At 47.0% G+C, this 12,268-nt stretch overlaps 1 protein-coding gene across 4 annotated transcripts in view; it reads left to right on the top strand.

The window, feature by feature from the left end:
• The window catches only part of slc41a1 (solute carrier family 41 member 1), a 40,918-nt gene that overhangs the window by 2,989 nt on the left and 25,661 nt on the right, over nucleotides 1-12,268 (top strand). The window lies entirely within an intron of this gene.

The raw sequence follows: 12,268 nt of genomic DNA, 5'->3' as shown, positions 1-12,268 counted from the left end.
TTTGTTGCGTGCTATCCAAACAGCCGAACATGATTACAATTGAGCCATCCACAGAATACAGATACAGGATAAAGGGAATTGCATTTAGTGCAAGATAACGTCTGATTAAAGATAGTCCGAGGGTCTCCAATGAGGTGGATGGGAGGTCAGGACTGCGCTCTAGTTGGTGATAGGACGGTTCAGTTGCCTGATAACAGTTGGGAAAAGAAACTGTCCCTAAATCTGGAGGTGTGTGTTTCACGGTTCTGTACTTGATGTGAGAGGGGAAGTGTCTGGTGTGAGACTCGTCCTTGATTATGCTGGTGATCTTACTGAGGCAGCGTGAAGTGTAGATGGAGTCAATGGAAGGAAGGTTGGTTTGCGTGATGGTCTGGGCTGTGTCCACAATTCTCTGCAATTTCTTGCGGTCTTGGATGGAGCTGTTCCCAAACCGTGCTGTGATGCATCCCGATAAAATTATTTTTACGCTGCATCTGTGGAAGTTGGTGAGAGATGTTGGGGACATGCTGAACTGCCTCAGCCTTCAAAGGAAGACGAGGCGTTGGTGTGCTTTCTTGGGCCATTGCTGAGAGTCATCGACCTAAGCGTTTGGCACCCCCAAAGCCAAAAGTTGTGGGTAGGACATGGAAGTACTCCCTCAGGGTTCTCCCCACTACTCTGTGTAACATCCGCCACTACGAACTTCCAGAGGCCTTGGCATTGTCTGATGTTTTGGCAGCTGATACACACGCCCCAGCATTGTGCATTCAGAGCATCACAGCAGCTGATTTTTATGCCCTCAGGAAGATCCTGTGATTGTTCCTGTTTTATGAGGGATGTTAAGATTTATTATTGTCACATGTACCGAGGTACAAGGATAAGCTTTGTTTTGCATGCTGTCCAAACAAATTGGATAACACTAGAATTAAATACAATCAAGTCAATCTCAAGCACAATAGATAGAGCAAAGGGGAAGATACAGAGTGCAGAATATGGTCCTCTGGAGTGAAGGAATGGCTGACGTTTCTGGTCGAGCCCAGAAACGTTGCCTATTCCTTCTCTCTGGAGATGCTGCCTCACCCGCTGAGTTACTCCAGCATTTTGTGTCTACCTTCAATTTAAACCAGCATCTGCAGTTCTTTCTTACGCAGAATGTAGTCCTCCGCATTGTAGCGCATCAGTTCCAGAGACAAAGTCCAATGTCCGCAATGGGGTAGAGGTGAATCAGTCAGCACCCTAGGTTATGGAAGGGCCGTTCTGATGCCTGATAACAGAGGTGTTCATGACGCTGGTGGTGCGCGCTTTCAAGCTTCTGTACCTTCTGTCAGGCAGGAACCGGGGGAAGAAGGAATGACCGGGTGCTTTCCCGAGGTAGAGTGAAGTGTAGATGGAGTCAATGGTGAGGAGTCTGGTCTGTGTGATGGACTGGGCTACATCCACAACTCTCTGCAATTTCTTGCGGTCATGGGCAGAGTTGTTCCCAAACCAAGCTGTGACGCAGCCCAGCGTTATGCTTACCATGGTATGTCTGTAGAAGTTTGTAAGAGTCACTGGTTCTGTGCTGCGTTTCTGCAGGGAGTCGAGGTGTCGGTGTGACTTCCTGGATGTGGTCGGTCCATGACAGGTTGTTGGTTAAGCTTCGAACTCAATCTAACTAAAATGGAAATTAGCCAGAAGCATATGGCATGCATAAAAATGGCTCCAGATTTATGTTCATTATATATAATCGCATTTGAAAAGAGCGAAAGCTCTGTTTTGTAACTTTCCTGTTGGATTAATACAAAATCTTAGTGCAGATTTTGTGTCTACATTTTACACAATGAGGAAAAAGTGGAACGGCATGGAAATAGGTAGGAAGGAACTGCAGATGCTGGTTTATATCGAAGATAGACAAGTGCTGGAGTAACTCAGTGGGTCAGGCAGCATCTCTGGAGAATAGGAACAGCTGATGTTTAGGGCGGCACAGTGGCATAGCGGTGAGAGCTACTGCCTTACAGCACCAGAGACCCGGGCTCGATCCTGACTACGGGTGCTATCTATACGGAGTTTGTATGTTCTCCCCGTGACCGCGTGGGTTTTCTCCGAGATCTTCGGTTTCTTCCCACACTCCAAATGTGTGCAGGTTTGTAAGTTAATTGGCTTAGTATAAATGTAAGTTTGTGTGTAGGATAGTGTTAATGTACAGGGATCGCTGGTCGGCGCAAACTCTGGACCGAAGGGCCAGTTTCCGCGCTGTATCTCTAAACTAAACTAAATCCTTCCTCAGACTGAAAGATAGAGATGGGCCCTACTTTGCCTTTCAGTCTGAAGATGGATTCTGACCTGAAATGTCACCAATTCCATCTCTGCGGAAGATTCACAAGGATGTTGCCAGGATCCGAGGGGCTGAGTTATAGGGAGAGGTTGAGCAGGCTGGGACTCTATTCCTTGGAGCGCAGGTGGATGAGGGGTGATCTTATAGCGGTGTACAAAATCATGAGAGGAATAGATCGGGTCTTGCCCAGAGTAGGGGAATCGAGGACCAGAGGACATAGGTTTACGGTGAGGGGGAAAAGATTTTATAGGAATCTGAGGGGTAACATTTTCACACATAGGGTGGCGAGTGTATAGAATGGGCTGCTGGAGGATGTAGTTGAGGCAGGAACTATCGCAATTAAGAAGCAATTAGACAGGACATGTTTGGAGGGATATGGGCCAAACGCAGGCAAGTGGGACTAGTGTAGATGGGACATGTTGGGCAAGTTGAACCGAAGGGACTGTTTCCACACTATGACTCAGTTTCCACACTATGTCTCTAATTCCTTTTCTCCAGAGATGCTGCCTGACCCGCTGTGTTGCCCTTTAGGCAGTGAATTATTTCCATTTGGAATTAGCAGTGCTGAAGCGCCCCATCTCACTCACTGTGCAAGCTCTCACCAAGGTTTTCCATTCAATAGAAATGTCCTGCCCCTCACCTTTGTGCTATATATTTTTTCCATTTGCATCTTTATCCGATTCCTGTCTTCCACGTGGCTGGCATTATATGTAGGACAGGAACCATGCTCTTACATTAGCGGGTTTAAACCAGGCAGCCCTTGCAGGGATAACATGTTTTGCTGTTATAAGCTGCCTCATGATTGTAAATGGGGCATTGTGTATTAATGTGTTCCATGGGACTCCTACAAAGTTCCAATAAAACCTGCTTTCATCAGGGTTTGTTATTCTTTGGGCAAAGTCATTGCAGCATGCAGGAATGCAACTGTAGTTCCCTCCAAAAGACAGACACACACACACAAAGCTGGAGTAACTCAGCGGGTCAGGCAGCATCTCTGGAGAAAGGGAATAGGTGGCGTTTTGGGTTGAGACCCTTCTTCCTCCTCCACCTGGCTTCACAATCCGCAACTCTTCAAACCTGTCTCACAACATCTGTTCTCATCTCTGGCCTTTGTTCCACCCTTCTGCCTATCAACGCCCCGCTCCTCACCTGCCACGCTTTTTCCTGCTTCAATAGACAATATGTGCAGGAGGAGGCCATTCGGCCCTTTGAGCCAGCACCGCCGTTCACTGTGAACATGGCTGATCATCCGCAATCAGTACCCCATTCCTGCCTTCTCCCCATATCCCTTAACTCCGCTATCTTTAAGAGCTCCATCTAACTCTCTCTTGAAAGCATCTCCCCCTTTCCAGCTTTTTTTTTCTCAATCCCATTACAATCAGTCTGAAGAAGAGTCTCGACCCAAAACATCCTCTATCCATGTTCTCCAACGATGTTACCTGACCCGCTGAGTTACTCCAGCACTTAACTCAATGCTGTTAAGTGGATTGAAGGGATGCAAGGGTTACTTGAAGTTAGAGAAATCAATATTCATACAGCTGGGTTGTAAGCTGCCCAAGCAAAATATGAAGTGCTGCTCCTCCAATTTGCATTTGGGGTGGGTAGCGTATAGTGTGTATATATAGAAGACAGTGGGGAAATATATATATATATATGGCTCCCTGATTTCCCTTACATTCCTCATATGCACTTTGCTCCCAGGCAGCTGAGGAACGGAACAACTGTGCGTGGGTTAGTCCACTGTTGCAACGCCACGTGTGGGTTTTAAAGCCTAGAATTGTGTGTTTAAGGATATGTAGAGTTTACCACGGCACTCAGGAAAGCACAAAGCGAGTCAGGCAGCATCAGTGGAATGGAATGCAATACTTTGTGTCTAGGTACAGTGGCATTCTTTGTTTGCATACCCAATGTATACAAATAGCAGCTACCTGCGGCGCTAACAAAGTTACAAAGCACGCCGGCTCCTCCTTTTGTTCTTCCCCCCCCCCCCCCCCCCCCCCCCCCAGCGGTTCGCCCACACTGGGTCACCATTGTCCTTTGTTCTCCCACCCTCCCCAATTGTCCATTGTTCTCCTCCCACTTCCTTCACGGGGGGCACCCCATTCCGGGTCCTCCATTGTTCTTACCCGCTTCCCCTCCATTGTTCTTCCCCGCTTGTTGGTCTTCCACGCTCTCGTCGACCCGCGAGGCTTCACCACTGCCGCCGCCGAGATCTCATCGCTGTCCCATTCGCGCCGCTGTGGTCCCGACCCGGGCCCCAGCAGTGGGCTCAGTCGGCCGCTCAGCCGACCAGGACTCCGATCCGCGAGGCCCGGCTCTTCTGTCCAAGCTTCTGCGCGGTGATCCGGGAGGCATTGAGACAGCGGCGCCTCGATAAAGGCCTCCGGGGGGGGGGGAGAATTGAGCTGGGCCTGTTTCCAGACTGTATCTCTAATCTAAAAAATGCTAATAGAAAATCTGCTTGGTCACCAGGCTGAGATTTGAACCCACAAATTTCTTGCACACAAAATGCTGGAGTAACTCAGGCAGCATCTCTGGAGAAAAGGAATAGATAATGTTTCGGGTCGAGACCATTTCTTCAAACTGAGAGTCAGAGAGCCCCTGACTCTCAGTCTGAATAAGGGTCTCGACCCGAAACATCACCCATTCCTTCTCTCTAGAGATGCTGCCTGTCCTGCTGTTACTCCAGCCTCTTGTGTCTATATTCGGTGTAAAGCAGCTTCTGCAGTTCTTCCCTACCCTTCCTTACACAGATCAGTGGGGGGAGGAAAAGGAGATTATGGGGGAAACAAATTCCTGCTCTCTCATCATGAATTGCAAGCAACCACGTGAAAGCTATGTACTTCAGATAGACCCTTTGAACAGGATCCAAACTATTTGCACCTCCAGCTACAATTTCAACTAGCTTTACAGGAAAAGCTTGTCAAACAAGATGGACTGAATATTAAAGTAAAACATAATTATCTCTCTTCAATTTGTGTCTAAAGCTTAAAAAAAAAACCATATTCCATAGTTTGCTGTCCCAGTGGCTATAAACCCCCTTGGCGAGTAGTGTAGGGATGAAGTTACAAAATGGAGGCAATCTATTTAGTATGTTGTTCATGGTGATGTTGACCTTCAATGAGCACTTTGACTTGTTTTGTAATCCAGCATCTGCAGTTCCGTGTTTCTCTATTTCCCTTCAACTGGAGCAACCTTTAGCCATCTTATCTACCAGTGCACGTGGACCCTGCTGCATCAGCACCACATGAACATGAGTAAACACTCTGGAGTGGAGAAGGATGAGAGGGTACCTTATTGAAACATATAGGATTATTAAGGGTTTGGACACGCTAGAGGCAGGAAACGTGCTCCCGGATGTTGGGAAAGTCCAGAACTGGGGCCACACAGTTTAAGAATAAGGGGCAAGCCATTTAGAACGGAGACGAGGAAACACTTTTTCACACAGAGTTGTGAGTCTGTGGAATTCTCTGCCTCAGAGGGCGGTGGAGGCCGGTTCTCTGGATACTTTCAAGAGAGAGCTCTTGAAGATAGCGGAGTTAGGGGATATAGGGAGAAGGCAGGAACATGCTACTGATTATGGATGATCAGCCATGATCACATTGAATGGCTGGCTCGAAGGGCCGAATGGCCTACTCCTGCACCTATTGCCTTCTCTCTTAATTTTATTTTTGTGGAATCCATTTATTTATAGGTAAGACATGAGCATTGCACACAAGCTGATATTTGTTGCTCATCTTTCTTAAAGCAATAATTAAAACTGCTCTTTTCTTTGTCCCACCCATTCATAACCTTAAACTTGTCTTTCCACAATCTTTGTAGTTCCAATTATGCTTTTGTAATTGACAATGGGGGCTCAATTACATGTCAATTGTGTTCACCTGTGGGAAGCATTGTGGGGGGAAGTTTTTATTATGTTAAATTTCTTTATTATTGTTAGGTTGTTTTCTTTTCTATATGTGCTGCATTAGCAATACACATTTCACTACACCAATTGGTGTATGTGACTAATAAAGAACCATTGAATCTTTAGAATGCTGCCTGGAATAGAGTGTATTACGTACAGGGAGAGGTTGGACTGACTTGGATTGTTTTCTCTGAACTGCCAGAGGTTGTGGGTGAGGCATCGATAGGGTAGACAGTCAGAACCTTCTCCACAGGAACGAAGAATCAAACATTAGAGGGCGTCGCTTTAAGGTGAGAGGGGCAAAGTTTAAAGGAGATGTGCGGGGAAGGTTTTTTTTTTACACAGAGTGTGGCGGGTGCCTGGAACGCCCTGCCAAGGGTGGTGGTGGAGGCAGATATAATAAGAGGCTTTTAGATAGGCACATGGACATGCAGGGAATGAAGGAATATAGACTATGTGCAGTCAGATAGGAGATGCTCTTGCCATCATGTTTGGCATCGACAACGCGGGCTGAAGGGCCTGTTCCTGTGCCGTGAGAGTGTCAAGAAGGAAGGAATTTGGACATGCACGCTGTTGTTACATTCTGAACATATCTCACTGCGTTCAGAATTAATTAATTCGTTATTAAGTGCATTTATATAAGCAAATCCATCAGATCAATTGAAAAAAAACCCACAAAAAGTTGGAGTAACTCAGCGGGTCAGGCAGCATCTCTGAAGAAAAGGAACAGGTGATGTTTTGGGTCGCAACCCTTCTTCAGACTGCCTTTAGAAGTTTCAATTGGAAAATCCCTGGGGAAGCCAGTTGGATACAACATCGCTTTTTGTGTTACTGCTTTAACAAAGAATGAACCTTGATCAGAAAGAACTCCATGTTCAATGAATAACTGGAATTTTTAAAACCTATCTGAGCATACAATATTTGCTTTCATTCTTGCTAAAATTGGTAACTCCAAAAATACATGACTGTCTAGGTACAACCCTGATGTCTCTCAGCCTAAACGTGTAGTGAACCCTGACTAGTTTAGAGATAGTGTGGAAACAGGCCCTTTGTCCCACCGAGTTCACACCGGCCATCAATCCCCGTACACTAGCACAATCCTACATACTAGGGATAATTTACAGAAGCCAATTAACCTACAAAACTGCACAGCTTTGGAATGTGGATGGAAACCAGAGCACCCAGTGAAAACCCACGCGGTCACAGAGGGAATGTACAAACTCCGTTCAGACAGCACCCGTAGTCGGGATTGATCCCGGGTCTCTGGCGCTGTGAGGAAGCAGGTCTGCCGCTGTGCCACCGTGCCGATGTTGTTCTGTTAATGTCCCTGTAAAACTGCAGCAAATACATACTATTGTTCTGTTCCCAATACATATGTTAATCACATATTTGACTCTAAAAGATAGACACAAAATGCTGGAGTAACTCAGTGGGACAGGCAGCATCTCTGGAGAGAAGGAATAGGTGACGTCTTGGGTCGAGACAGAAACATAGAAAATAGGTGCAGGAGTAGGCCATTCGGCCTTCAAGCCAGCACAGCCATTCAATATGATCATGGCCGATCATCCAGAATTAGTACTCTGTTCCTGCTTTCTCCCCATATCTCTTGATTCCGTTAGGCCTAAGAGCTATATCCAACTTTCTTGAATACATCCAGTGAATTGGCCTCCACTACCTTCTGAGGCAGAGAATTCCACAGATTCACAACTCTCTGGGTGAAAACGTTTTCCTCATCTCAGTCCTAAAAGGCCTACCCCTTATTCTTAACCTGTGACCCCTGGTCTGGACTCCCCCAATATTAGGAACATTTTCTCTGCATCACGGGTGTAAAGACATATCTTAACACCCGTCTGAAGAAGGGTCTCGACCTGGAACGTCACCCATTCCATCTCCAGAGATGCTGCATGTCCCACTGAGTGACTCCAGCATTTTGTGTCAATCTTCGGTGTAAAGCAGCATCTGCAGTTCCTTCCTACACTTGACTCTCGAAGGTCTGCCTTCTTTTGCTGTCTCTGACCTGCCTAAGGCCTTGTTGCCAAATGGATCGTACTTGAGGGACCATGGATGTGGTGAGACAGAGATTATTAAATTCAACCTGATGGAACTGTAGGAGCTGATGACGTAAGTCAAAGTACCAGAAACAGCCTGATATACTTTGGAGTGTGGGAAGAAACCGTACTGGCAGATGTACTTTCACGAGACTGTAAACCAGTCAGCCATGAGCAGCGTTAATCTTTCTGTTGGAAATCCATCTTTGAGTCACGTCGTCACAGTAGCGCAGCGGTAGAGCTGCTGCCTTACAGCGCCAGAGACCCGGGTTCGATTCTGACCACGGGTGCTGTCCGTACGGAGTTTGTACGTTCTTCCAGTGGGTTTTCTCCAGATACTCCGGTTTCCTCCCACACTCCAAAGACGTACAGGTTTACAGGTTAATTGGCTTCGATAAAAATTGTAAATTGTCCCTGGTGCGTGTCGGATAGTGCTAGTGTACAGGGTCATCGCTGGTAAGGTCTAAAGTCTAAATCTGCGGACTAAATCCCCATTGAAAGCATGAAGTTTCCCAGACTTCTCCAAGCTTTAATTTTTAAATCTCCCGGGATATTGTACGTTGATTATCAGTGGTGTAAAATGCCATAATAGCAAATTTAATTTCCTGACCATCTGCACAGTTCCACTGTGTGATTAAGGCTATTTAATCTCCGCCCTCTGTTCCCGCTCCCTTTGCTCCTCCGCCCAGTTCAGTTACGTGCTGCTGGGCAGCACAGCAGTTGTTGTTTTAACAATGTATCATGGAAAATTATCCAAGAGTTGGAGAAAAGGATCCACCCCGTGCAAACTGTATGTTGGACAAGGGAAACACGAGGCCTATCGATGCCGGAGGTAGACAAAAGTGCTGGAGATACTCAGCGGGTGCAGCAGCATCTATGGAGCGAAGGAAATAGGCAACATTTCGGCCCGAACCTCGATGCAAATTGCCTTGAGCAAACAAACAAACTCCATGAGGGCACGGCAATCACAGTGGCGCAGCGGTAGCGTTGCGCCCCTACAGCGCCAGTGACCCGGGTTTGATCCCGCCTAAGGGTGCTGTCTGTACGGAGATTGTACGTTCTCCCTGTGACATGCCTGGGTTTTCTCTGAGATCTTCCGTTTCTTCCCACACTCCAAAGATGTACAGGTTTGTAGGTTAATTGGATTGGTAGAAATGTATATTCTCGCCAGCGCGTAGGATAGTGTTAATGTGCGGGGGTCTCCGGTCGGCGCGGACTTGGAGGGCTGAAGGGCCATCTGTAGGAAGAAATGGACAGGCGACATTTCGGGTCGGGACCATTCTAAAGACTAATGCAGTAAAGGGGAGAAGGCTCGTAGAAAGTTTAGTTTAGAGATACAGCGTGGAAACGGGCCCTGCGGCCCACTAAGTCCGAGGCGCCCAGCGATCCCTGCACACTAACACTATCCTACACACTGGGGACCCTTCGGCACAACTTGCCCACATTGGCCAACATGTCCCAGCTACACTAGTCCCACCTGCTTGCATTTGGCCCATATCCCTCCAAACCTGTCCTATCCATGTACTTGTCTAACTGTTTCTTAAACGATAGGATAGTCCCAGCCTCAACTACCTCCTCTGGCAGCTTGTTCCATACACCCACCACCCTTTGTGTGAAAAAGTTACCCCTCAAATTCCTATTAAATCTTTTCCCCTTCACCTTAAACGTATATCTTCTGGTCCTCGATTCACCTACTCTGAGCAAGAGTCTCTACCCGATCTATTCCTCTCTTGGTTTTATCCACTTATGTTCTCCAGAGATGCTGCATGACCCACTGAGTTACATCAGCAATGTCTTTTTTTTCCCTGCAGTCCCACGTGTGTGCACCGATCACTTGCTGGTTGTTGCCCCACTGTTTCTGCCACTTTAACTCTCATCAACTGTTCTCTGCTCTATTCCATCGGTCTGAAGAAGGGTCCCAACCGGAAACCTCCTCTGTTTAAGAAGAAACTGCAGATGCTGGAAAATCGAAGGTACACAAAAATGCTGGAGAAACTCAGCGGGTGCAGCAGCATCTATGGAGTGAAGGAAATAGGCAACGTTTCGTCCCGAAACGTTGCCCATTTCCTTCGCTCCATAGATGCTGCTGCACCCGCTGAGTTTCTCCAGCATTTTTGTCTACCTTCGGAAACCTCCTCTGTCCACTTCCCTCTGGGTTTTATTTCGGCTTTGCAGCATCTGCGTTTTTTGTTGTTCTTGTTCGTGTTTTTGTGTTGTTTCTTTTCGAACCTTTCATTTCTGGCTCGCAGTCCGCAGCATGCGGTAAGTCTGGTGGCGGTCTGCCAAATCTCTCCGAATGTGCCGCACCGTTGGCAGGGGAAGTCTGCCCAGGACTGACTCCTGTTCCAACAGCTGAGTGTGGACAGTTGCAGTGGGAACCACCCGCGTTAGTCGCGGTGATCCAAGCCGTGAGGGTGAGGGTGGGAAAAGTAGAATGTCATCCCCCCCTAGAAAGGTACTGTAGCAGAGTAAAGTGCAGCACGTAAAATAGAACTAGTCTTGAGCATGTATAGTTGTCATATACACCAGCAACAGAACAAAAGTTTTTCTTGCTGCAGCCTTGCAGGCTATAAACGCATAATAATAAATAGACAAAATGTGCCGGAAGGAACTGCGCATGCTGGTTTAAATCGAAGATGGACACAAAATGCTGGAGTAACTCAGCGGGACCAGAATCTGAAAGGCCTCGAACTATTTCCAAAATAAATTGTGGGATATTCAATGTGCACAATTTTATAAAAAGCAAAACCTGTTGACACACTAAAGAGTAACTCAGCGGGACTGCAGCAGTCTCAGTCAGAAGAAGGGTCTCGAACCTCAACGTCACCCATTCCTTCTCTCCAGAAATGCTGTTTAAGAAGGAACTGAAGATGCTGGAAAATCGAAGATACACAAAAATGCTGGAGAAACTCTGCGGGTGCAGCAGCATCTATGGAGCGAAGGAAATAGGCAACGTTTTGGGCTGAAACCCGAAGGGTTTCGGCCTGAAACGTTGCCTATTTCCTCCAGAAATGCTGCCTGTCCCACTGATTACTCCAGCATTTTGTGTCTTCTAATAGTAATTAGAGGTGCTTTACAGTGGTGCTTGACAGCACCAGTGACCCGGGTTCGATCCCAACTACAGTGGCAGTCTGAATGGAGCCAATAACCTACAAACCTGTATGTTTAAGAAGGAACTGCAGATGCTGGAAAATCGAAGGTGGACAAAAATGCTGGACATTTGAGTGCCGGATGGGAGTTAGTGGTTAAATGGATGAAGTCAGTGAGTTGTGTGTGGGTGCAGGTGGCAGCACCAATGCAGTCGTCGATGTAGCGGAGGTAGAGTTTGGCGATAGGGCCACGGTTCGCCTCGAACAAGGATTGTTCGACGTACCCTGCAAAGAGGCAAGCATAGCTAGGGCCCATGCACGTGCCCATAGCTACGCCTTGTATTTGGAGGAAATGGGAGGAGTCAAAACGAAAAGTTATTGAGGGTAAGACCCTTAATAACTTTATAAAAGGGTACGGGTAAGAAACCTGTATGTCTTTGGAGTGTGGGAGGAAACCGGAGCACCCAGGGAAAAGCCACGTGGCCACATGGAGAACGTACAAACATGCAGCACCTATAGTCAGGGTCGAGCCCGGGTCTCTGGCCCTGCAAGGCATCAACTCTACTGCTGCGGTGCTGTGCTGTCCTCTAATTCTCAGGAGCATGGCAGTGCCCAAAATATGTGAGCTCAATTGATTGGACTATGACTAATGGCAAGACCCTCAACAGCATTGATGTACAGAGAAATCTTGTGGACCAAGTCCATAACTCCCTGATAGTAGCAACACTGCATTGATGTACAGAAGGATCTTTGGGTACTTTCCTATCCAAATGTCTTTTAAATGTTGTTATAGTACCTGCCTCAACTACCTCCTCTGGCAGCTTGTTCCATACACTCACCACACTCTGAGTGGGAGAAAAAAAAATGTCCCTTGGGTTCCTATTAAATCTTTCCCCTCTCACCTTAAACCAATGGTTTAACCCTCTGGTTC

Source organism: Amblyraja radiata, chromosome 24, assembly GCF_010909765.2.
Source record: "Amblyraja radiata isolate CabotCenter1 chromosome 24, sAmbRad1.1.pri, whole genome shotgun sequence".
NCBI lineage: Eukaryota > Metazoa > Chordata > Chondrichthyes > Rajiformes > Rajidae > Amblyraja > Amblyraja radiata.
This window is presented reverse-complemented; position numbering and strand designations above follow the sequence as displayed.